Source organism: Hyla sarda, unplaced genomic scaffold, assembly GCF_029499605.1.
Source record: "Hyla sarda isolate aHylSar1 unplaced genomic scaffold, aHylSar1.hap1 scaffold_271, whole genome shotgun sequence".
NCBI lineage: Eukaryota > Metazoa > Chordata > Amphibia > Anura > Hylidae > Hyla > Hyla sarda.
The window spans coordinates 350947-376587 of NW_026609407.1; the positions used below are offsets into that span (position 1 = coordinate 350947).

Below are 25641 nucleotides of genomic sequence, written 5' to 3' on the forward strand. Positions count from 1 at the left end.
TGCATCCATCTTGAACCCTCAGAACTACAGTGCTATGATGTCACTCACTTCCACAGGCCTTGCAGAGTGTAAACAACAACAACCCAGCTTTGTTGTGTATGTAACCAAAGGGATTTGTGATGTCACCTAGAACCTTCACAGCAGCGACAGCTTTATGAGGAGCATCAGCACTGCTCTGCCTGAGCAGAACCATCACCGCCATAGGTTGTCAAATAACCCGGATTTAACCCACACAGGTAAGTCCAATGGGGTGCAGGCATGTCCTCTATGCTTACAGCTTCCCGTGGGTGTTGGTTTGATACCGTTTGGGGACAGCCAAGGAGGCATCTGCAGGCAACAAAGGTAGGTGTGTGCTTGTGTGTGTGTTTCCTATGCAGATCCTAAGCCCAGTGTCACATGCAAGTAGGAGGAGTAAGAAGGGTTCCTGGCAAATCCGGGTTATGGATTGCATTTAAAAAGGCCCCGTGGGAGTGCAATGGGCCCCTGTCTTGCTGCTTAGCAATAATGGTATGGGTTTAGGTTCTGCTGTGTGTACTGGTGGTTGACTGCCCCCCAGCCCAGAGTGTGCATGGAAAATTGTCTGGCAGCCTCCCTGACAGCAAGCAGTGATAGTGCCCATGAAGGGGACCTTGTTGGGCCCGCCCCTTTCACGGTTATCGCTTCTCGGCCTTTTGGCTAAGATCAAGTGTAGTATCTGTTCTTATCAGTTTAATATCTGATACGTCCCCTATCTGGGGACCATATATTAAATGGATTTTTGAGAACGGGGGCCGATTTCGAAGCTTGCTTCCGTCGCCCTATGCATTGACCCGATATGGCAGTATCTTCGGGTACAGTGCACCACCCCCTTACAGGGTTAAAAAGAAAGATTCCTACTTTCATTGCTACCTGCTTGCTGGCTAGCCAGCTAGCCAGCCCTGTGGGCCTTGCTGCTGCTGCAGCCAAAAAACAAAAGGTGGTGCTGCTGCTGCTTCTGCTGCTTCTGCTTCTGCTTGTGTCTGGCCCCTGTTGGAGCGTCCAGGCACAGGACTTCTGCTGCTGCTGACTAAATGGCCTCCTTAATTGGATCATTTGAGTAGCCAGCACACCTGTGCAGGTAGGGCATGACATGATAGGCAGCTGCCTTGATAGCGGGTGGGTGCTGAATGTTCCTAATTGACAAAATAAGATTAATGCTTATGAAGAAATATAAAATCTCATCCCTTCCCCAATATCGCGCCACACCCCTACCCCTTAATTCCCTGGTTGAACGTGATGGACATATGTCTTTTTTCGACCGTACTAACTATGTAACTATGTAACATAACATGGGGGGGGGGGTCTCCTGGCTGTTCACACAGGTGTGTCATTGCTGTACATTGACCATGCATTGCTTCTGTGGTATTGCAAAGGCAAAGACAAATGCTTCCAGCCATCCATTGCACTAATGGATTGGTCATCAGCTGGCTGTCTATGTCCCGCATCAATATAGACCAAAGTACAGAGGGTTAGGCTATGCTATTGTGCACCTACCTGATGCATCAGAAGGTGCGAGGCCCTTGCTAAATTCTGTGCACAGACTTTGAGATCTATGCTTTAGACTGTATCTAAACCTGCTCCAACATGGACTGACATTCTGGCCTACTTTCAGCCGATGCGACTTGTCTGTCGCTGAACAGTCGCTTTTTATGTATTCAGCACCTATGTATAATGTTGTAAAAATGCTCTAGAAGCTAAAGTCGCAGAAATGTCACACATATTTGGCCTGCAACTTTCTGTGCGACAAATTCAGACAGGAAAAATCTGTATAAATCCTTAGAAAATTATCCCCCAGTGTCTCCATCTGCTGGCGGTATTGAATAAGCATTGCTGCACTGATGGGGTATGCATTAGACGAAAAAAAAGAAGAAAAAGAAGAATAATACGCCCAGAAAAGAGGCGAAAAGGAGAAAAACGTAAAAAAACGTGAAAAAAAAGTAAGAGGAAGAGAAGGGAAAAAAAGGTGGAAATGGGTTTAAAAGTGATTTCGGCGGAGAAATATATATATATATATATATATATATATATATATATATATATATATGCGCACACACACACATAGATATAAACGTATTCTCCGTTGAGATATTGCAGCCGCTGCTGTGTCCAGGCCCAGGAGCCTTAGCACTGTGCTGTGATGTCACTCAATACCACTGACATCACTAGGTGTAAACAACATCTCTCCTTTGCTGTGTATGTGACTATGGAGCTGTTTGGTGATGTCGTCTATTACGGCCTTCATAGAAGCAACAGGAGATTGTTGCATCCATCTTGAACCCTCAGAACTACAGTGCTATGATGTCACTCACTTCCACAGGCCTTGCAGAGTGTAAACAACAACAACCCAGCTTTGTTGTGTATGTAACCAAAGGGATTTGTGATGTCACCTAGAACCTTCACAGCAGCGACAGCTTTATGAGGAGCATCAGCACTGCTCTGCCTGAGCAGAACCATCACCGCCATAGGTTGTCAAATAACCCGGATTTAACCCACACAGGTAAGTCCAATGGGGTGCAGGCATGTCCTCTATGCTTACAGCTTCCCGTGGGTGTTGGTTTGATACCGTTTGGGGACAGCCAAGGAGGCATCTGCAGGCAACAAAGGTAGGTGTGTGCTTGTGTGTGTGTTTCCTATGCAGATCCTAAGCCCAGTGTCACATGCAAGTAGGAGGAGTAAGAAGGGTTCCTGGCAAATCCGGGTTATGGATTGCATTTAAAAAGGCCCCGTGGGAGTGCAATGGGCCCCTGTCTTGCTGCTTAGCAATAATGGTATGGGTTTAGGTTCTGCTGTGTGTACTGGTGGTTGACTGCCCCCCAGCCCAGAGTGTGCATGGAAAATTGTCTGGCAGCCTCCCTGACAGCAAGCAGTGATAGTGCCCATGAAGGGGACCTTGTTGGGCCCGCCCCTTTCACGGTTATCGCTTCTCGGCCTTTTGGCTAAGATCAAGTGTAGTTCTGCTCACTTGGTCTGGCCAGAGGGTGTCTGGGGTACCCGGCTCCTTTGCCTGGGGGGATCGTCCTTCTTAACGGAGGGACTTCACCCCCCTGCTGCTATTAGGGAGCCGGCTTAGTCCCCAGACAACGGGGAGCGATCACCACCACCTACCTGCTTACAGTGGGGGAGGTGTTTATCCTGATGGACATGGCTGGATCAAGTGGAGCATCATCAGAAGGCATCCCTGAGTATGCTAAGCTCAGAAATGGAGTTCGGATTTCCTTATTGGATACCTGCAAGAGAGGAAAAGGATTAGGTTTCGTGGTCGAGGAGATCTTATTCAAGTTGCTGGAAATTAAGAAGGAACAAATCCTGTCTATGCTTGAATTCCCAAGAAATGGACACTACGATGTTATATTGGCTTCTGAAGAGGACTTTAATTTTTTTTGCAGCAAGTACCAGCAAAAGAAGGCCAATCCAGTTTTGGAGGGTGTGGAGGTGACCCCGCATTTTCCGAACCAGGAGAAAATATTGACGGTACGGATGTATAGCCCATATATACTGGAAAAAGACATTGAGACTTTTCTTTCTAGATTCTGTGACAATATTCTGTCAAAGGGAAAAGTCCTGAACCAATATGGCCTATGGACTACAAAATGGAAATTTAAAGTTAAATTTAAAAAGGAACCTGACGGTAAAGTGATTTATCCACCTGGGCGATTCAAAATTGGATCGGTCAATGGTGACTTGTTCTATTCAGGGATGGAGGAATTTTGCCGTAAATGTAAACAATACGGGCACGGGAAAGACCTATGTACTCACTCATGGTGCTATAAGTGCCAGGAGGGAGGTCATGAAGCAGACACCTGCAACAACAACAAAAAAAAGAAGTGTCATCTGTGCGGTGAGGAAGATCACCTGGTAAATGTATGTCCCAAGAAACAAACAACGAAAAAGGAAACAGCAGCTAAAAGGAGTAGGGAAGAAGAAGAAATTGGAGAACCTGAGTTGGAGGAAGTTCCAGCCAGAAAAGTGGCTGAAGAAAAGAAAAAGAAAGAAGAGGTTTATGTACCAATGGAATTTGGAGGTGTTTTGGATGGCATGTTGGAAAATATGCCAAAAAAGGAAAGAAGACCATTTGATATGGATTTAATGGAACTAAGGTCGAAATATGAAAATCGGTACGAGGAAGCTAGAGACAAAGTGTATTTTTCATTTCAAGCTGATATGGACAGATTTTTGGACACTTATAAAGTTCCATCTTGGTTGGGACTTCCGGTAAAAAGACAGATGATAAGAGGAACGATAAACCGTGGAATGATAGATTTCCTAATGGTATATGCCTGGAGAAATGGAATGTCTCTCTGATTAATTACTGGTGAAAGCAATGTTTGTTTGTTATTGTAAATGTGTGTTTTTTTTTTCTGGTTAAATCTTTTTTATTGATTTTATTTTGTGGTCATTAGTGTTAAGAAGAAATAAAAAAATGGGTTACCTGATGATGAGCAACAATCGAGTTCAAATAAGATCTTGGAACTCTGATTGAGTTTCTGAGGGCTAACTTAAAAAAAAAAAAAAATCTGTTCTTATCAGTTTAATATCTGATACGTCCCCTATCTGGGGACCATATATTAAATGGATTTTTGAGAACGGGGGCCGATTTCGAAGCTTGCTTCCGTCGCCCTATGCATTGACCCGATATGGCAGTATCTTCGGGTACAGTGCACCACCCCCTTACAGGGTTAAAAAGAAAGATTCCTACTTTCATTGCTACCTGCTTGCTGGCTAGCCAGCTAGCCAGCCCTGTGGGCCTTGCTGCTGCTGCAGCCAAAAAACAAAAGGTGGTGCTGCTGCTGCTTCTGCTGCTTCTGCTTCTGCTTGTGTCTGGCCCCTGTTGGAGCGTCCAGGCACAGGACTTCTGCTGCTGCTGACTAAATGGCCTCCTTAATTGGATCATTTGAGTAGCCAGCACACCTGTGCAGGTAGGGCATGACATGATAGGCAGCTGCCTTGATAGCGGGTGGGTGCTGAATGTTCCTAATTGACAAAATAAGATTAATGCTTATGAAGAAATATAAAATCTCATCCCTTCCCCAATATCGCGCCACACCCCTACCCCTTAATTCCCTGGTTGAACGTGATGGACATATGTCTTTTTTCGACCGTACTAACTATGTAACTATGTAACATAACATGGGGGGGGGGGGTCTCCTGGCTGTTCACACAGGTGTGTCATTGCTGTACATTGACCATGCATTGCTTCTGTGGTATTGCAAAGGCAAAGACAAATGCTTCCAGCCATCCATTGCACTAATGGATTGGTCATCAGCTGGCTGTCTATGTCCCGCATCAATATAGACCAAAGTACAGAGGGTTAGGCTATGCTATTGTGCACCTACCTGATGCATCAGAAGGTGCGAGGCCCTTGCTAAATTCTGTGCACAGACTTTGAGATCTATGCTTTAGACTGTATCTAAACCTGCTCCAACATGGACTGACATTCTGGCCTACTTTCAGCCGATGCGACTTGTCTGTCGCTGAACAGTCGCTTTTTATGTATTCAGCACCTATGTATAATGTTGTAAAAATGCTCTAGAAGCTAAAGTCGCAGAAATGTCACACATATTTGGCCTGCAACTTTCTGTGCGACAAATTCAGACAGGAAAAATCAGTATAAATCCTTAGAAAATTATCCCCCAGTGTCTCCATCTGCTGGCGGTATTGAATAAGCATTGCTGCACTGATGGGGTATGCATTAGACGAAAAAAAAGAAGAAAAAGAAGAATAATACGCCCAGAAAAGAGGCGAAAAGGAGAAAAACGTAAAAAAACGTGAAAAAAAAGTAAGAGGAAGAGAAGGGAAAAAAAGGTGGAAATGGGTTTAAAAGTGATTTCGGCGGAGAAATATATATATATATATATATATATATATATATATATATATATATGCGCACACACACACATAGATATAAACGTATTCTCCGTTGAGATATTGCAGCCGCTGCTGTGTCCAGGCCCAGGAGCCTTAGCACTGTGCTGTGATGTCACTCAATACCACTGACATCACTAGGTGTAAACAACATCTCTCCTTTGCTGTGTATGTGACTATGGAGCTGTTTGGTGATGTCGTCTATTACGGCCTTCATAGAAGCAACAGGAGATTGTTGCATCCATCTTGAACCCTCAGAACTACAGTGCTATGATGTCACTCACTTCCACAGGCCTTGCAGAGTGTAAACAACAACAACCCAGCTTTGTTGTGTATGTAACCAAAGGGATTTGTGATGTCACCTAGAACCTTCACAGCAGCGACAGCTTTATGAGGAGCATCAGCACTGCTCTGCCTGAGCAGAACCATCACCGCCATAGGTTGTCAAATAACCCGGATTTAACCCACACAGGTAAGTCCAATGGGGTGCAGGCATGTCCTCTATGCTTACAGCTTCCCGTGGGTGTTGGTTTGATACCGTTTGGGGACAGCCAAGGAGGCATCTGCAGGCAACAAAGGTAGGTGTGTGCTTGTGTGTGTGTTTCCTATGCAGATCCTAAGCCCAGTGTCACATGCAAGTAGGAGGAGTAAGAAGGGTTCCTGGCAAATCCGGGTTATGGATTGCATTTAAAAAGGCCCCGTGGGAGTGCAATGGGCCCCTGTCTTGCTGCTTAGCAATAATGGTATGGGTTTAGGTTCTGCTGTGTGTACTGGTGGTTGACTGCCCCCCAGCCCAGAGTGTGCATGGAAAATTGTCTGGCAGCCTCCCTGACAGCAAGCAGTGATAGTGCCCATGAAGGGGACCTTGTTGGGCCCGCCCCTTTCACGGTTATCGCTTCTCGGCCTTTTGGCTAAGATCAAGTGTAGTATCTGTTCTTATCAGTTTAATATCTGATACGTCCCCTATCTGGGGACCATATATTAAATGGATTTTTGAGAACGGGGGCCGATTTCGAAGCTTGCTTCCGTCGCCCTATGCATTGACCCGATATGGCAGTATCTTCGGGTACAGTGCACCACCCCCTTACAGGGTTAAAAAGAAAGATTCCTACTTTCATTGCTACCTGCTTGCTGGCTAGCCAGCTAGCCAGCCCTGTGGGCCTTGCTGCTGCTGCAGCCAAAAAACAAAAGGTGGTGCTGCTGCTGCTTCTGCTGCTTCTGCTTCTGCTTGTGTCTGGCCCCTGTTGGAGCGTCCAGGCACAGGACTTCTGCTGCTGCTGACTAAATGGCCTCCTTAATTGGATCATTTGAGTAGCCAGCACACCTGTGCAGGTAGGGCATGACATGATAGGCAGCTGCCTTGATAGCGGGTGGGTGCTGAATGTTCCTAATTGACAAAATAAGATTAATGCTTATGAAGAAATATAAAATCTCATCCCTTCCCCAATATCGCGCCACACCCCTACCCCTTAATTCCCTGGTTGAACGTGATGGACATATGTCTTTTTTCGACCGTACTAACTATGTAACTATGTAACATAACATGGGGGGGGGGGGGGGGGGTCTCCTGGCTGTTCACACAGGTGTGTCATTGCTGTACATTGACCATGCATTGCTTCTGTGGTATTGCAAAGGCAAAGACAAATGCTTCCAGCCATCCATTGCACTAATGGATTGGTCATCAGCTGGCTGTCTATGTCCCGCATCAATATAGACCAAAGTACAGAGGGTTAGGCTATGCTATTGTGCACCTACCTGATGCATCAGAAGGTGCGAGGCCCTTGCTAAATTCTGTGCACAGACTTTGAGATCTATGCTTTAGACTGTATCTAAACCTGCTCCAACATGGACTGACATTCTGGCCTACTTTCAGCCGATGCGACTTGTCTGTCGCTGAACAGTCGCTTTTTATGTATTCAGCACCTATGTATAATGTTGTAAAAATGCTCTAGAAGCTAAAGTCGCAGAAATGTCACACATATTTGGCCTGCAACTTTCTGTGCGACAAATTCAGACAGGAAAAATCAGTATAAATCCTTAGAAAATTATCCCCCAGTGTCTCCATCTGCTGGCGGTATTGAATAAGCATTGCTGCACTGATGGGGTATGCATTAGACGAAAAAAAAGAAGAAAAAGAAGAATAATACGCCCAGAAAAGAGGCGAAAAGGAGAAAAACGTAAAAAAACGTGAAAAAAAAGTAAGAGGAAGAGAAGGGAAAAAAAGGTGGAAATGGGTTTAAAAGTGATTTCGGCGGAGAAATATATATATATATATATATATATATATATATATATATATATATATGCGCACACACACACATAGATATAAACGTATTCTCCGTTGAGATATTGCAGCCGCTGCTGTGTCCAGGCCCAGGAGCCTTAGCACTGTGCTGTGATGTCACTCAATACCACTGACATCACTAGGTGTAAACAACATCTCTCCTTTGCTGTGTATGTGACTATGGAGCTGTTTGGTGATGTCGTCTATTACGGCCTTCATAGAAGCAACAGGAGATTGTTGCATCCATCTTGAACCCTCAGAACTACAGTGCTATGATGTCACTCACTTCCACAGGCCTTGCAGAGTGTAAACAACAACAACCCAGCTTTGTTGTGTATGTAACCAAAGGGATTTGTGATGTCACCTAGAACCTTCACAGCAGCGACAGCTTTATGAGGAGCATCAGCACTGCTCTGCCTGAGCAGAACCATCACCGCCATAGGTTGTCAAATAACCCGGATTTAACCCACACAGGTAAGTCCAATGGGGTGCAGGCATGTCCTCTATGCTTACAGCTTCCCGTGGGTGTTGGTTTGATACCGTTTGGGGACAGCCAAGGAGGCATCTGCAGGCAACAAAGGTAGGTGTGTGCTTGTGTGTGTGTTTCCTATGCAGATCCTAAGCCCAGTGTCACATGCAAGTAGGAGGAGTAAGAAGGGTTCCTGGCAAATCCGGGTTATGGATTGCATTTAAAAAGGCCCCGTGGGAGTGCAATGGGCCCCTGTCTTGCTGCTTAGCAATAATGGTATGGGTTTAGGTTCTGCTGTGTGTACTGGTGGTTGACTGCCCCCCAGCCCAGAGTGTGCATGGAAAATTGTCTGGCAGCCTCCCTGACAGCAAGCAGTGATAGTGCCCATGAAGGGGACCTTGTTGGGCCCGCCCCTTTCACGGTTATCGCTTCTCGGCCTTTTGGCTAAGATCAAGTGTAGTATCTGTTCTTATCAGTTTAATATCTGATACGTCCCCTATCTGGGGACCATATATTAAATGGATTTTTGAGAACGGGGGCCGATTTCGAAGCTTGCTTCCGTCGCCCTATGCATTGACCCGATATGGCAGTATCTTCGGGTACAGTGCACCACCCCCTTACAGGGTTAAAAAGAAAGATTCCTACTTTCATTGCTACCTGCTTGCTGGCTAGCCAGCTAGCCAGCCCTGTGGGCCTTGCTGCTGCTGCAGCCAAAAAACAAAAGGTGGTGCTGCTGCTGCTTCTGCTGCTTCTGCTTCTGCTTGTGTCTGGCCCCTGTTGGAGCGTCCAGGCACAGGACTTCTGCTGCTGCTGACTAAATGGCCTCCTTAATTGGATCATTTGAGTAGCCAGCACACCTGTGCAGGTAGGGCATGACATGATAGGCAGCTGCCTTGATAGCGGGTGGGTGCTGAATGTTCCTAATTGACAAAATAAGATTAATGCTTATGAAGAAATATAAAATCTCATCCCTTCCCCAATATCGCGCCACACCCCTACCCCTTAATTCCCTGGTTGAACGTGATGGACATATGTCTTTTTTCGACCGTACTAACTATGTAACTATGTAACATAACATGGGGGGGGGGGGGGGTCTCCTGGCTGTTCACACAGGTGTGTCATTGCTGTACATTGACCATGCATTGCTTCTGTGGTATTGCAAAGGCAAAGACAAATGCTTCCAGCCATCCATTGCACTAATGGATTGGTCATCAGCTGGCTGTCTATGTCCCGCATCAATATAGACCAAAGTACAGAGGGTTAGGCTATGCTATTGTGCACCTACCTGATGCATCAGAAGGTGCGAGGCCCTTGCTAAATTCTGTGCACAGACTTTGAGATCTATGCTTTAGACTGTATCTAAACCTGCTCCAACATGGACTGACATTCTGGCCTACTTTCAGCCGATGCGACTTGTCTGTCGCTGAACAGTCGCTTTTTATGTATTCAGCACCTATGTATAATGTTGTAAAAATGCTCTAGAAGCTAAAGTCGCAGAAATGTCACACATATTTGGCCTGCAACTTTCTGTGCGACAAATTCAGACAGGAAAAATCAGTATAAATCCTTAGAAAATTATCCCCCAGTGTCTCCATCTGCTGGCGGTATTGAATAAGCATTGCTGCACTGATGGGGTATGCATTAGACGAAAAAAAAGAAGAAAAAGAAGAATAATACACCCAGAAAAGAGGCGAAAAGGAGAAAAACGTAAAAAAACGTGAAAAAAAAGTAAGAGGAAGAGAAGGGAAAAAAAGGTGGAAATGGGTTTAAAAGTGATTTCGGCGGAGAAATATATATATATATATATATATATATATATATATATATATATATATATGCGCACACACACACATAGATATAAACGTATTCTCCGTTGAGATATTGCAGCCGCTGCTGTGTCCAGGCCCAGGAGCCTTAGCACTGTGCTGTGATGTCACTCAATACCACTGACATCACTAGGTGTAAACAACATCTCTCCTTTGCTGTGTATGTGACTATGGAGCTGTTTGGTGATGTCGTCTATTACGGCCTTCATAGAAGCAACAGGAGATTGTTGCATCCATCTTGAACCCTCAGAACTACAGTGCTATGATGTCACTCACTTCCACAGGCCTTGCAGAGTGTAAACAACAACAACCCAGCTTTGTTGTGTATGTAACCAAAGGGATTTGTGATGTCACCTAGAACCTTCACAGCAGCGACAGCTTTATGAGGAGCATCAGCACTGCTCTGCCTGAGCAGAACCATCACCGCCATAGGTTGTCAAATAACCCGGATTTAACCCACACAGGTAAGTCCAATGGGGTGCAGGCATGTCCTCTATGCTTACAGCTTCCCGTGGGTGTTGGTTTGATACCGTTTGGGGACAGCCAAGGAGGCATCTGCAGGCAACAAAGGTAGGTGTGTGCTTGTGTGTGTGTTTCCTATGCAGATCCTAAGCCCAGTGTCACATGCAAGTAGGAGGAGTAAGAAGGGTTCCTGGCAAATCCGGGTTATGGATTGCATTTAAAAAGGCCCCGTGGGAGTGCAATGGGCCCCTGTCTTGCTGCTTAGCAATAATGGTATGGGTTTAGGTTCTGCTGTGTGTACTGGTGGTTGACTGCCCCCCAGCCCAGAGTGTGCATGGAAAATTGTCTGGCAGCCTCCCTGACAGCAAGCAGTGATAGTGCCCATGAAGGGGACCTTGTTGGGCCCGCCCCTTTCACGGTTATCGCTTCTCGGCCTTTTGGCTAAGATCAAGTGTAGTATCTGTTCTTATCAGTTTAATATCTGATACGTCCCCTATCTGGGGACCATATATTAAATGGATTTTTGAGAACGGGGGCCGATTTCGAAGCTTGCTTCCGTCGCCCTATGCATTGACCCGATATGGCAGTATCTTCGGGTACAGTGCACCACCCCCTTACAGGGTTAAAAAGAAAGATTCCTACTTTCATTGCTACCTGCTTGCTGGCTAGCCAGCTAGCCAGCCCTGTGGGCCTTGCTGCTGCTGCAGCCAAAAAACAAAAGGTGGTGCTGCTGCTGCTTCTGCTGCTTCTGCTTCTGCTTGTGTCTGGCCCCTGTTGGAGCGTCCAGGCACAGGACTTCTGCTGCTGCTGACTAAATGGCCTCCTTAATTGGATCATTTGAGTAGCCAGCACACCTGTGCAGGTAGGGCATGACATGATAGGCAGCTGCCTTGATAGCGGGTGGGTGCTGAATGTTCCTAATTGACAAAATAAGATTAATGCTTATGAAGAAATATAAAATCTCATCCCTTCCCCAATATCGCGCCACACCCCTACCCCTTAATTCCCTGGTTGAACGTGATGGACATATGTCTTTTTTCGACCGTACTAACTATGTAACTATGTAACATAACATGGGGGGGGGGGGGGGGTCTCCTGGCTGTTCACACAGGTGTGTCATTGCTGTACATTGACCATGCATTGCTTCTGTGGTATTGCAAAGGCAAAGACAAATGCTTCCAGCCATCCATTGCACTAATGGATTGGTCATCAGCTGGCTGTCTATGTCCCGCATCAATATAGACCAAAGTACAGAGGGTTAGGCTATGCTATTGTGCACCTACCTGATGCATCAGAAGGTGCGAGGCCCTTGCTAAATTCTGTGCACAGACTTTGAGATCTATGCTTTAGACTGTATATCTAAACCTGCTCCAACATGGACTGACATTCTGGCCTACTTTCAGCCGATGCGACTTGTCTGTCGCTGAACAGTCGCTTTTTATGTATTCAGCACCTATGTATAATGTTGTAAAAATGCTCTAGAAGCTAAAGTCGCAGAAATGTCACACATATTTGGCCTGCAACTTTCTGTGCGACAAATTCAGACAGGAAAAATCAGTATAAATCCTTAGAAAATTATCCCCCAGTGTCTCCATCTGCTGGCGGTATTGAATAAGCATTGCTGCACTGATGGGGTATGCATTAGACGAAAAAAAAGAAGAAAAAGAAGAATAATACGCCCAGAAAAGAGGCGAAAAGGAGAAAAACGTAAAAAAACGTGAAAAAAAAGTAAGAGGAAGAGAAGGGAAAAAAAGGTGGAAATGGGTTTAAAAGTGATTTCGGCGGAGAAATATATATATATATATATATATATATATATATATATATATATATATATGCGCACACACACACATAGATATAAACGTATTCTCCGTTGAGATATTGCAGCCGCTGCTGTGTCCAGGCCCAGGAGCCTTAGCACTGTGCTGTGATGTCACTCAATACCACTGACATCACTAGGTGTAAACAACATCTCTCCTTTGCTGTGTATGTGACTATGGAGCTGTTTGGTGATGTCGTCTATTACGGCCTTCATAGAAGCAACAGGAGATTGTTGCATCCATCTTGAACCCTCAGAACTACAGTGCTATGATGTCACTCACTTCCACAGGCCTTGCAGAGTGTAAACAACAACAACCCAGCTTTGTTGTGTATGTAACCAAAGGGATTTGTGATGTCACCTAGAACCTTCACAGCAGCGACAGCTTTATGAGGAGCATCAGCACTGCTCTGCCTGAGCAGAACCATCACCGCCATAGGTTGTCAAATAACCCGGATTTAACCCACACAGGTAAGTCCAATGGGGTGCAGGCATGTCCTCTATGCTTACAGCTTCCCGTGGGTGTTGGTTTGATACCGTTTGGGGACAGCCAAGGAGGCATCTGCAGGCAACAAAGGTAGGTGTGTGCTTGTGTGTGTGTTTCCTATGCAGATCCTAAGCCCAGTGTCACATGCAAGTAGGAGGAGTAAGAAGGGTTCCTGGCAAATCCGGGTTATGGATTGCATTTAAAAAGGCCCCGTGGGAGTGCAATGGGCCCCTGTCTTGCTGCTTAGCAATAATGGTATGGGTTTAGGTTCTGCTGTGTGTACTGGTGGTTGACTGCCCCCCAGCCCAGAGTGTGCATGGAAAATTGTCTGGCAGCCTCCCTGACAGCAAGCAGTGATAGTGCCCATGAAGGGGACCTTGTTGGGCCCGCCCCTTTCACGGTTATCGCTTCTCGGCCTTTTGGCTAAGATCAAGTGTAGTATCTGTTCTTATCAGTTTAATATCTGATACGTCCCCTATCTGGGGACCATATATTAAATGGATTTTTGAGAACGGGGGCCGATTTCGAAGCTTGCTTCCGTCGCCCTATGCATTGACCCGATATGGCAGTATCTTCGGGTACAGTGCACCACCCCCTTACAGGGTTAAAAAGAAAGATTCCTACTTTCATTGCTACCTGCTTGCTGGCTAGCCAGCTAGCCAGCCCTGTGGGCCTTGCTGCTGCTGCAGCCAAAAAACAAAAGGTGGTGCTGCTGCTGCTTCTGCTGCTTCTGCTTCTGCTTGTGTCTGGCCCCTGTTGGAGCGTCCAGGCACAGGACTTCTGCTGCTGCTGACTAAATGGCCTCCTTAATTGGATCATTTGAGTAGCCAGCACACCTGTGCAGGTAGGGCATGACATGATAGGCAGCTGCCTTGATAGCGGGTGGGTGCTGAATGTTCCTAATTGACAAAATAAGATTAATGCTTATGAAGAAATATAAAATCTCATCCCTTCCCCAATATCGCGCCACACCCCTACCCCTTAATTCCCTGGTTGAACGTGATGGACATATGTCTTTTTTCGACCGTACTAACTATGTAACTATGTAACATAACATGGGGGGGGGGGGGGGGTCTCCTGGCTGTTCACACAGGTGTGTCATTGCTGTACATTGACCATGCATTGCTTCTGTGGTATTGCAAAGGCAAAGACAAATGCTTCCAGCCATCCATTGCACTAATGGATTGGTCATCAGCTGGCTGTCTATGTCCCGCATCAATATAGACCAAAGTACAGAGGGTTAGGCTATGCTATTGTGCACCTACCTGATGCATCAGAAGGTGCGAGGCCCTTGCTAAATTCTGTGCACAGACTTTGAGATCTATGCTTTAGACTGTATCTAAACCTGCTCCAACATGGACTGACATTCTGGCCTACTTTCAGCCGATGCGACTTGTCTGTCGCTGAACAGTCGCTTTTTATGTATTCAGCACCTATGTATAATGTTGTAAAAATGCTCTAGAAGCTAAAGTCGCAGAAATGTCACACATATTTGGCCTGCAACTTTCTGTGCGACAAATTCAGACAGGAAAAATCAGTATAAATCCTTAGAAAATTATCCCCCAGTGTCTCCATCTGCTGGCGGTATTGAATAAGCATTGCTGCACTGATGGGGTATGCATTAGACGAAAAAAAAGAAGAAAAAGAAGAATAATACGCCCAGAAAAGAGGCGAAAAGGAGAAAAACGTAAAAAAACGTGAAAAAAAAGTAAGAGGAAGAGAAGGGAAAAAAAGGTGGAAATGGGTTTAAAAGTGATTTCGGCGGAGAAATATATATATATATATATATATATATATATATATATATATATATATGCGCACACACACACATAGATATAAACGTATTCTCCGTTGAGATATTGCAGCCGCTGCTGTGTCCAGGCCCAGGAGCCTTAGCACTGTGCTGTGATGTCACTCAATACCACTGACATCACTAGGTGTAAACAACATCTCTCCTTTGCTGTGTATGTGACTATGGAGCTGTTTGGTGATGTCGTCTATTACGGCCTTCATAGAAGCAACAGGAGATTGTTGCATCCATCTTGAACCCTCAGAACTACAGTGCTATGATGTCACTCACTTCCACAGGCCTTGCAGAGTGTAAACAACAACAACCCAGCTTTGTTGTGTATGTAACCAAAGGGATTTGTGATGTCACCTAGAACCTTCACAGCAGCGACAGCTTTATGAGGAGCATCAGCACTGCTCTGCCTGAGCAGAACCATCACCGCCATAGGTTGTCAAATAACCCGGATTTAACCCACACAGGTAAGTCCAATGGGGTGCAGGCATGTCCTCTATGCTTACAGCTTCCCGTGGGTGTTGGTTTGATACCGTTTGGGGACAGCCAAGGAGGCATCTGCAGGCAACAAAGGTAGGTGTGTGCTTGTGTGTGTGTTTCCTATGCAGATCCTAAGCCCAGTGTCACATGCAAGTAGGAGGAGTAAGAAGGGTTCCTGGCAAATCCGGGTTATGGATTGCATTTAAAAAGGCCCCGTGGGAGTGCAATGGGCCCCTGTCTTGCTGCTTAGCAATAATGGTATGGGTTTAGGTTCTGCTGTGTGTACTGGTGGTTGACTGCCCCCCAGCCCAGAGTGTGCATGGAAAATTGTCTGGCAGCCTCCCTGACAGCAAGCAGTGATAGTGCCCATGAAGGGGACCTTGTTGGGCCCGCCCCTTTCACGGTTATCGCTTCTCGGCCTTTTGGCTAAGATCAAGTGTAGTATCTGTTCTTATCAGTTTAATATCTGATACGTCCCCTATCTGGGGACCATATATTAAATGGATTTTTGAGAACGGGGGCCGATTTCGAAGCTTGCTTCCGTCGCCCTATGCATTGACCCGATATGGCAGTATCTTCGGGTACAGTGCACCACCCCCTTACAGGGTTAAAAAGAAAGATTCCTACTTTCATTGCTACCTGCTTGCTGGCTAGCCAGCTAGCCAGCCCTGTGGGCCTTGCTGCTGCTGCAGCCAAAAAACAAAAGGTGGTGCTGCTGCTGCTTCTGCTGCTTCTGCTTCTGCTTGTGTCTGGCCCCTGTTGGAGCGTCCAGGCACAGGACTTCTGCTGCTGCTGACTAAATGGCCTCCTTAATTGGATCATTTGAGTAGCCAGCACACCTGTGCAGGTAGGGCATGACATGATAGGCAGCTGCCTTGATAGCGGGTGGGTGCTGAATGTTCCTAATTGACAAAATAAGATTAATGCTTATGAAGAAATATAAAATCTCATCCCTTCCCCAATATCGCGCCACACCCCTACCCCTTAATTCCCTGGTTGAACGTGATGGACATATGTCTTTTTTCGACCGTACTAACTATGTAACTATGTAACATAACATGGGGGGGGGGGGGGGTCTCCTGGCTGTTCACACAGGTGTGTCATTGCTGTACATTGACCATGCATTGCTTCTGTGGTATTGCAAAGGCAAAGACAAATGCTTCCAGCCATCCATTGCACTAATGGATTGGTCATCAGCTGGCTGTCTATGTCCCGCATCAATATAGACCAAAGTACAGAGGGTTAGGCTATGCTATTGTGCACCTACCTGATGCATCAGAAGGTGCGAGGCCCTTGCTAAATTCTGTGCACAGACTTTGAGATCTATGCTTTAGACTGTATCTAAACCTGCTCCAACATGGACTGACATTCTGGCCTACTTTCAGCCGATGCGACTTGTCTGTCGCTGAACAGTCGCTTTTTATGTATTCAGCACCTATGTATAATGTTGTAAAAATGCTCTAGAAGCTAAAGTCGCAGAAATGTCACACATATTTGGCCTGCAACTTTCTGTGCGACAAATTCAGACAGGAAAAATCAGTATAAATCCTTAGAAAATTATCCCCCAGTGTCTCCATCTGCTGGCGGTATTGAATAAGCATTGCTGCACTGATGGGGTATGCATTAGACGAAAAAAAAGAAGAAAAAGAAGAATAATACGCCCAGAAAAGAGGCGAAAAGGAGAAAAACGTAAAAAAACGTGAAAAAAAAGTAAGAGGAAGAGAAGGGAAAAAAAGGTGGAAATGGGTTTAAAAGTGATTTCGGCGGAGAAATATATATATATATATATATATATATATATATATATATATATATATGCGCACACACACACATAGATATAAACGTATTCTCCGTTGAGATATTGCAGCCGCTGCTGTGTCCAGGCCCAGGAGCCTTAGCACTGTGCTGTGATGTCACTCAATACCACTGACATCACTAGGTGTAAACAACATCTCTCCTTTGCTGTGTATGTGACTATGGAGCTGTTTGGTGATGTCGTCTATTACGGCCTTCATAGAAGCAACAGGAGATTGTTGCATCCATCTTGAACCCTCAGAACTACAGTGCTATGATGTCACTCACTTCCACAGGCCTTGCAGAGTGTAAACAACAACAACCCAGCTTTGTTGTGTATGTAACCAAAGGGATTTGTGATGTCACCTAGAACCTTCACAGCAGCGACAGCTTTATGAGGAGCATCAGCACTGCTCTGCCTGAGCAGAACCATCACCGCCATAGGTTGTCAAATAACCCGGATTTAACCCACACAGGTAAGTCCAATGGGGTGCAGGCATGTCCTCTATGCTTACAGCTTCCCGTGGGTGTTGGTTTGATACCGTTTGGGGACAGCCAAGGAGGCATCTGCAGGCAACAAAGGTAGGTGTGTGCTTGTGTGTGTGTTTCCTATGCAGATCCTAAGCCCAGTGTCACATGCAAGTAGGAGGAGTAAGAAGGGTTCCTGGCAAATCCGGGTTATGGATTGCATTTAAAAAGGCCCCGTGGGAGTGCAATGGGCCCCTGTCTTGCTGCTTAGCAATAATGGTATGGGTTTAGGTTCTGCTGTGTGTACTGGTGGTTGACTGCCCCCCAGCCCAGAGTGTGCATGGAAAATTGTCTGGCAGCCTCCCTGACAGCAAGCAGTGATAGTGCCCATGAAGGGGACCTTGTTGGGCCCGCCCCTTTCACGGTTATCGCTTCTCGGCCTTTTGGCTAAGATCAAGTGTAGTATCTGTTCTTATCAGTTTAATATCTGATACGTCCCCTATCTGGGGACCATATATTAAATGGATTTTTGAGAACGGGGGCCGATTTCGAAGCTTGCTTCCGTCGCCCTATGCATTGACCCGATATGGCAGTATCTTCGGGTACAGTGCACCACCCCCTTACAGGGTTAAAAAGAAAGATTCCTACTTTCATTGCTACCTGCTTGCTGGCTAGCCAGCTAGCCAGCCCTGTGGGCCTTGCTGCTGCTGCAGCCAAAAAACAAAAGGTGGTGCTGCTTCTGCTGCTTCTGCTTCTGCTTGTGTCTGGCCCCTGTTGGAGCGTCCAGGCACAGGACTTCTGCTGCTGCTGACTAAATGGCCTCCTTAATTGGATCATTTGAGTAGCCAGCACACCTGTGCAGGTAGGGCATGACATGATAGGCAGCTGCCTTGATAGCGGGTGGGTGCTGAATGTTCCTAATTGACAAAATAAGATTAATGCTTATGAAGAAATATAAAATCTCATCCCTTCCCCAATATCGCGCCACACCCCTACCCCTTAATTCCCTGGTTGAACGTGATGGACATATGTCTTTTTTCGACCGTACTAACTATGTAACTATGTAACATAACATGGGGGGGGGGGGGGGTCTCCTGGCTGTTCACACAGGTGTGTCATTGCTGTACATTGACCATGCATTGCTTCTGTGGTATTGCAAAGGCAAAGACAAATGCTTCCAGCCATCCATTGCACTAATGGATTGGTCATCAGCTGGCTGTCTATGTCCCGCATCAATATAGACCAAAGTACAGAGGGTTAGGCTATGCTATTGTGCACCTACCTGATGCATCAGAAGGTGCGAGGCCCTTGCTAAATTCTGTGCACAGACTTTGAGATCTATGCTTTAGACTGTATCTAAACCTGCTCCAACATGGACTGACATTCTGGCCTACTTTCAGCCGATGCGACTTGTCTGTCGCTGAACAGTCGCTTTTTATGTATTCAGCACCTATGTATAATGTTGTAAAAATGCTCTAGAAGCTAAAGTCGCAGAAATGTCACACATATTTGGCCTGCAACTTTCTGTGCGACAAATTCAGACAGGAAAAATCAGTATAAATCCTTAGAAAATTATCCCCCAGTGTCTCCATCTGCTGGCGGTATTGAATAAGCATTGCTGCACTGATGGGGTATGCATTAGACGAAAAAAAAGAAGAAAAAGAAGAATAATACGCCCAGAAAAGAGGCGAAAAGGAGAAAAACGTAAAAAAACGTGAAAAAAAAGTAAGAGGAAGAGAAGGGAAAAAAAGGTGGAAATGGGTTTAAAAGTGATTTCGGCGGAGAAATATATATATATATATATATATATATATATATATATATATATATGCGCACACACACACATAGATATAAACGTATTCTCCGTTGAGATATTGCAGCCGCTGCTGTGTCCAGGCCCAGGAGCCTTAGCACTGTGCTGTGATGTCACTCAATACCACTGACATCACTAGGTGTAAACAACATCTCTCCTTTGCTGTGTATGTGACTATGGAGCTGTTTGGTGATGTCGTCTATTACGGCCTTCATAGAAGCAACAGGAGATTGTTGCATCCATCTTGAACCCTCAGAACTACAGTGCTATGATGTCACTCACTTCCACAGGCCTTGCAGAGTGTAAACAACAACAACCCAGCTTTGTTGTGTATGTAACCAAAGGGATTTGTGATGTCACCTAGAACCTTCACAGCAGCGACAGCTTTATGAGGAGCATCAGCACTGCTCTGCCTGAGCAGAACCATCACCGCCATAGGTTGTCAAATAACCCGGATTTAACCCACACAGGTAAGTCCAATGGGGTGCAGGCATGTCCTCTATGCTTACAGCTTCCCGTGGGTGTTGGTTTGATACCGTTTGGGGACAGCCAAGGAGGCATCTGCAGGCAACAAAGGTAGGTGTGTGCTTGTGTGTGTGTTTCCTATGCAGATCCTAAGCCCAGTGTCACATGCAAGTAGGAGGAGTAAGAAGGGTTCCTGGCAAATCCGGGTTATGGATTGCATTTAAAAAGGCCCCGTGGGAGTGCAATGGGCCCCTGTCTTGCTGCTTAGCAATAATGGTATGGGTTTAGGTTCTGCTGTGTGTACTGGTGGTTGACTGCCCCCCAGCCCAGAGTGTGCATGGAAAATTGTCTGGCAGCCTCCCTGACAGCAAGCAGTGATAGTGCCCATGAAGGGGACCTTGTTGGGCCCGCCCCTTTCACGGTTATCGCTTCTCGGCCTTTTGGCTAAGATCAAGTGTAGTATCTGTTCTTATCAGTTTAATATCTGATACGTCCCCTATCTGGGGACCATATATTAAATGGATTTTTGAGAACGGGGGCCGATTTCGAAGCTTGCTTCCGTCGCCCTATGCATTGACCCGATATGGCAGTATCTTCGGGTACAGTGCACCACCCCCTTACAGGGTTAAAAAGAAAGATTCCTACTTTCATTGCTACCTGCTTGCTGGCTAGCCAGCTAGCCAGCCCTGTGGGCCTTGCTGCTGCTGCAGCCAAAAAACAAAAGGTGGTGCTGCTGCTGCTTCTGCTGCTTCTGCTTCTGCTTGTGTCTGGCCCCTGTTGGAGCGTCCAGGCACAGGACTTCTGCTGCTGCTGACTAAATGGCCTCCTTAATTGGATCATTTGAGTAGCCAGCACACCTGTGCAGGTAGGGCATGACATGATAGGCAGCTGCCTTGATAGCGGGTGGGTGCTGAATGTTCCTAATTGACAAAATAAGATTAATGCTTATGAAGAAATATAAAATCTCATCCCTTCCCCAATATCGCGCCACACCCCTACCCCTTAATTCCCTGGTTGAACGTGATGGACATATGTCTTTTTTCGACCGTACTAACTATGTAACTATGTAACATAACATGGGGGGGGGGGGGGGGTCTCCTGGCTGTTCACACAGGTGTGTCATTGCTGTACATTGACCATGCATTGCTTCTGTGGTATTGCAAAGGCAAAGACAAATGCTTCCAGCCATCCATTGCACTAATGGATTGGTCATCAGCTGGCTGTCTATGTCCCGCATCAATATAGACCAAAGTACAGAGGGTTAGGCTATGCTATTGTGCACCTACCTGATGCATCAGAAGGTGCGAGGCCCTTGCTAAATTCTGTGCACAGACTTTGAGATCTATGCTTTAGACTGTATCTAAACCTGCTCCAACATGGACTGACATTCTGGCCTACTTTCAGCCGATGCGACTTGTCTGTCGCTGAACAGTCGCTTTTTATGTATTCAGCACCTATGTATAATGTTGTAAAAATGCTCTAGAAGCTAAAGTCGCAGAAATGTCACACATATTTGGCCTGCAACTTTCTGTGCGACAAATTCAGACAGGAAAAATCAGTATAAATCCTTAGAAAATTATCCCCCAGTGTCTCCATCTGCTGGCGGTATTGAATAAGCATTGCTGCACTGATGGGGTATGCATTAGACGAAAAAAAAGAAGAAAAAGAAGAATAATACGCCCAGAAAAGAGGCGAAAAGGAGAAAAACGTAAAAAAACGTGAAAAAAAAGTAAGAGGAAGAGAAGGGAAAAAAAGGTGGAAATGGGTTTAAAAGTGATTTCGGCGGAGAAATATATATATATATATATATATATATATATATATATATATATATATGCGCACACACACACATAGATATAAACGTATTCTCCGTTGAGATATTGCAGCCGCTGCTGTGTCCAGGCCCAGGAGCCTTAGCACTGTGCTGTGATGTCACTCAATACCACTGACATCACTAGGTGTAAACAACATCTCTCCTTTGCTGTGTATGTGACTATGGAGCTGTTTGGTGATGTCGTCTATTACGGCCTTCATAGAAGCAACAGGAGATTGTTGCATCCATCTTGAACCCTCAGAACTACAGTGCTATGATGTCACTCACTTCCACAGGCCTTGCAGAGTGTAAACAACAACAACCCAGCTTTGTTGTGTATGTAACCAAAGGGATTTGTGATGTCACCTAGAACCTTCACAGCAGCGACAGCTTTATGAGGAGCATCAGCACTGCTCTGCCTGAGCAGAACCATCACCGCCATAGGTTGTCAAATAACCCGGATTTAACCCACACAGGTAAGTCCAATGGGGTGCAGGCATGTCCTCTATGCTTACAGCTTCCCGTGGGTGTTGGTTTGATACCGTTTGGGGACAGCCAAGGAGGCATCTGCAGGCAACAAAGGTAGGTGTGTGCTTGTGTGTGTGTTTCCTATGCAGATCCTAAGCCCAGTGTCACATGCAAGTAGGAGGAGTAAGAAGGGTTCCTGGCAAATCCGGGTTATGGATTGCATTTAAAAAGGCCCCGTGGGAGTGCAATGGGCCCCTGTCTTGCTGCTTAGCAATAATGGTATGGGTTTAGGTTCTGCTGTGTGTACTGGTGGTTGACTGCCCCCCAGCCCAGAGTGTGCATGGAAAATTGTCTGGCAGCCTCCCTGACAGCAAGCAGTGATAGTGCCCATGAAGGGGACCTTGTTGGGCCCGCCCCTTTCACGGTTATCGCTTCTCGGCCTTTTGGCTAAGATCAAGTGTAGTATCTGTTCTTATCAGTTTAATATCTGATACGTCCCCTATCTGGGGACCATATATTAAATGGATTTTTGAGAACGGGGGCCGATTTCGAAGCTTGCTTCCGTCGCCCTATGCATTGACCCGATATGGCAGTATCTTCGGGTACAGTGCACCACCCCCTTACAGGGTTAAAAAGAAAGATTCCTACTTTCATTGCTACCTGCTTGCTGGCTAGCCAGCTAGCCAGCCCTGTGGGCCTTGCTGCTGCTGCAGCCAAAAAACAAAAGGTGGTGCTGCTGCTGCTTCTGCTGCTTCTGCTTCTGCTTGTGTCTGGCCCCTGTTGGAGCGTCCAGGCACAGGACTTCTGCTGCTGCTGACTAAATGGCCTCCTTAATTGGATCATTTGAGTAGCCAGCACACCTGTGCAGGTAGGGCATGACATGATAGGCAGCTGCCTTGATAGCGGGTGGGTGCTGAATGTTCCTAATTGACAAAATAAGATTAATGCTTATGAAGAAATATAAAATCTCATCCCTTCCCCAATATCGCGCCACACCCCTACCCCTTAATTCCCTGGTTGAACGTGATGGACATATGTCTTTTTTCGACCGTACTAACTATGTAACTATGTAACATAACATGGGGGGGGGGGGGGGGTCTCCTGGCTGTTCACACAGGTGTGTCATTGCTGTACATTGACCATGCATTGCTTCTGTGGTATTGCAAAGGCAAAGACAAATGCTTCCAGCCATCCATTGCACTAATGGATTGGTCATCAGCTGGCTGTCTATGTCCCGCATCAATATAGACCAAAGTACAGAGGGTTAGGCTATGCTATTGTGCACCTACCTGATGCATCAGAAGGTGCGAGGCCCTTGCTAAATTCTGTGCACAGACTTTGAGATCTATGCTTTAGACTGTATCTAAACCTGCTCCAACATGGACTGACATTCTGGCCTACTTTCAGCCGATGCGACTTGTCTGTCGCTGAACAGTCGCTTTTTATGTATTCAGCACCTATGTATAATGTTGTAAAAATGCTCTAGAAGCTAAAGTCGCAGAAATGTCACACATATTTGGCCTGCAACTTTCTGTGCGACAAATTCAGACAGGAAAAATCAGTATAAATCCTTAGAAAATTATCCCCCAGTGTCTCCATCTGCTGGCGGTATTGAATAAGCATTGCTGCACTGATGGGGTATGCATTAGACGAAAAAAAAGAAGAAAAAGAAGAATAATACGCCCAGAAAAGAGGCGAAAAGGAGAAAAACGTAAAAAAACGTGAAAAAAAAGTAAGAGGAAGAGAAGGGAAAAAAAGGTGGAAATGGGTTTAAAAGTGATTTCGGCGGAGAATATATATATATATATATATATATATATATATATATATATATATATGCGCACACACACACATAGATATAAACGTATTCTCCGTTGAGATATTGCAGCCGCTGCTGTGTCCAGGCCCAGGAGCCTTAGCACTGTGCTGTGATGTCACTCAATACCACTGACATCACTAGGTGTAAACAACATCTCTCCTTTGCTGTGTATGTGACTATGGAGCTGTTTGGTGATGTCGTCTATTACGGCCTTCATAGAAGCAACAGGAGATTGTTGCATCCATCTTGAACCCTCAGAACTACAGTGCTATGATGTCACTCACTTCCACAGGCCTTGCAGAGTGTAAACAACAACAACCCAGCTTTGTTGTGTATGTAACCAAAGGGATTTGTGATGTCACCTAGAACCTTCACAGCAGCGACAGCTTTATGAGGAGCATCAGCACTGCTCTGCCTGAGCAGAACCATCACCGCCATAGGTTGTCAAATAACCCGGATTTAACCCACACAGGTAAGTCCAATGGGGTGCAGGCATGTCCTCTATGCTTACAGCTTCCCGTGGGTGTTGGTTTGATACCGTTTGGGGACAGCCAAGGAGGCATCTGCAGGCAACAAAGGTAGGTGTGTGCTTGTGTGTGTGTTTCCTATGCAGATCCTAAGCCCAGTGTCACATGCAAGTAGGAGGAGTAAGAAGGGTTCCTGGCAAATCCGGGTTATGGATTGCATTTAAAAAGGCCCCGTGGGAGTGCAATGGGCCCCTGTCTTGCTGCTTAGCAATAATGGTATGGGTTTAGGTTCTGCTGTGTGTACTGGTGGTTGACTGCCCCCCAGCCCAGAGTGTGCATGGAAAATTGTCTGGCAGCCTCCCTGACAGCAAGCAGTGATAGTGCCCATGAAGGGGACCTTGTTGGGCCCGCCCCTTTCACGGTTATCGCTTCTCGGCCTTTTGGCTAAGATCAAGTGTAGTATCTGTTCTTATCAGTTTAATATCTGATACGTCCCCTATCTGGGGACCATATATTAAATGGATTTTTGAGAACGGGGGCCGATTTCGAAGCTTGCTTCCGTCGCCCTATGCATTGACCCGATATGGCAGTATCTTCGGGTACAGTGCACCACCCCCTTACAGGGTTAAAAAGAAAGATTCCTACTTTCATTGCTACCTGCTTGCTGGCTAGCCAGCTAGCCAGCCCTGTGGGCCTTGCTGCTGCTGCAGCCAAAAAACAAAAGGTGGTGCTGCTGCTGCTTCTGCTGCTTCTGCTTCTGCTTGTGTCTGGCCCCTGTTGGAGCGTCCAGGCACAGGACTTCTGCTGCTGCTGACTAAATGGCCTCCTTAATTGGATCATTTGAGTAGCCAGCACACCTGTGCAGGTAGGGCATGACATGATAGGCAGCTGCCTTGATAGCGGGTGGGTGCTGAATGTTCCTAATTGACAAAATAAGATTAATGCTTATGAAGAAATATAAAATCTCATCCCTTCCCCAATATCGCGCCACACCCCTACCCCTTAATTCCCTGGTTGAACGTGATG

General features: G+C 46.0%; 11 non-coding genes across 11 annotated transcripts; all 11 read left to right on the top strand.

The window, feature by feature from the left end:
• Positions 1-655: 655 nt before the first annotated feature.
• LOC130325315 (U2 spliceosomal RNA) lies at positions 656-846 on the top strand. The gene has a single exon (XR_008870160.1). It is a non-coding gene; the product is annotated as a U2 spliceosomal RNA (small nuclear RNA).
• Positions 847-4493: 3647 nt separating this feature from the next.
• Positions 4494-4684, top strand: LOC130325340 (U2 spliceosomal RNA). The gene has a single exon (XR_008870180.1). It is a non-coding gene; the product is annotated as a U2 spliceosomal RNA (small nuclear RNA).
• A 2087-nt stretch (positions 4685-6771) lies between these two features.
• LOC130325316 (U2 spliceosomal RNA) lies at positions 6772-6962 on the top strand. The gene has a single exon (XR_008870161.1). It is a non-coding gene; the product is annotated as a U2 spliceosomal RNA (small nuclear RNA).
• Positions 6963-9057: 2095 nt separating this feature from the next.
• LOC130325317 (U2 spliceosomal RNA) lies at positions 9058-9248 on the top strand. The gene has a single exon (XR_008870162.1). It is a non-coding gene; the product is annotated as a U2 spliceosomal RNA (small nuclear RNA).
• Positions 9249-11342: 2094 nt separating this feature from the next.
• Positions 11343-11533, top strand: LOC130325318 (U2 spliceosomal RNA). The gene has a single exon (XR_008870163.1). It is a non-coding gene; the product is annotated as a U2 spliceosomal RNA (small nuclear RNA).
• Positions 11534-13630: 2097 nt separating this feature from the next.
• Positions 13631-13821, top strand: LOC130325321 (U2 spliceosomal RNA). Its single transcript, XR_008870165.1, has one exon. It is a non-coding gene; the product is annotated as a U2 spliceosomal RNA (small nuclear RNA).
• A 2093-nt stretch (positions 13822-15914) lies between these two features.
• LOC130325322 (U2 spliceosomal RNA) lies at positions 15915-16105 on the top strand. Its single transcript, XR_008870166.1, has one exon. It is a non-coding gene; the product is annotated as a U2 spliceosomal RNA (small nuclear RNA).
• A 2092-nt stretch (positions 16106-18197) lies between these two features.
• Positions 18198-18388, top strand: LOC130325323 (U2 spliceosomal RNA). Its single transcript, XR_008870167.1, has one exon. It is a non-coding gene; the product is annotated as a U2 spliceosomal RNA (small nuclear RNA).
• A 2084-nt stretch (positions 18389-20472) lies between these two features.
• On the top strand, positions 20473-20663 carry LOC130325324 (U2 spliceosomal RNA). Its single transcript, XR_008870168.1, has one exon. It is a non-coding gene; the product is annotated as a U2 spliceosomal RNA (small nuclear RNA).
• A 2093-nt stretch (positions 20664-22756) lies between these two features.
• Positions 22757-22947, top strand: LOC130325325 (U2 spliceosomal RNA). Its single transcript, XR_008870169.1, has one exon. It is a non-coding gene; the product is annotated as a U2 spliceosomal RNA (small nuclear RNA).
• A 2092-nt stretch (positions 22948-25039) lies between these two features.
• LOC130325327 (U2 spliceosomal RNA) lies at positions 25040-25230 on the top strand. The gene has a single exon (XR_008870170.1). It is a non-coding gene; the product is annotated as a U2 spliceosomal RNA (small nuclear RNA).
• Positions 25231-25641: the final 411 nt, after the last annotated feature.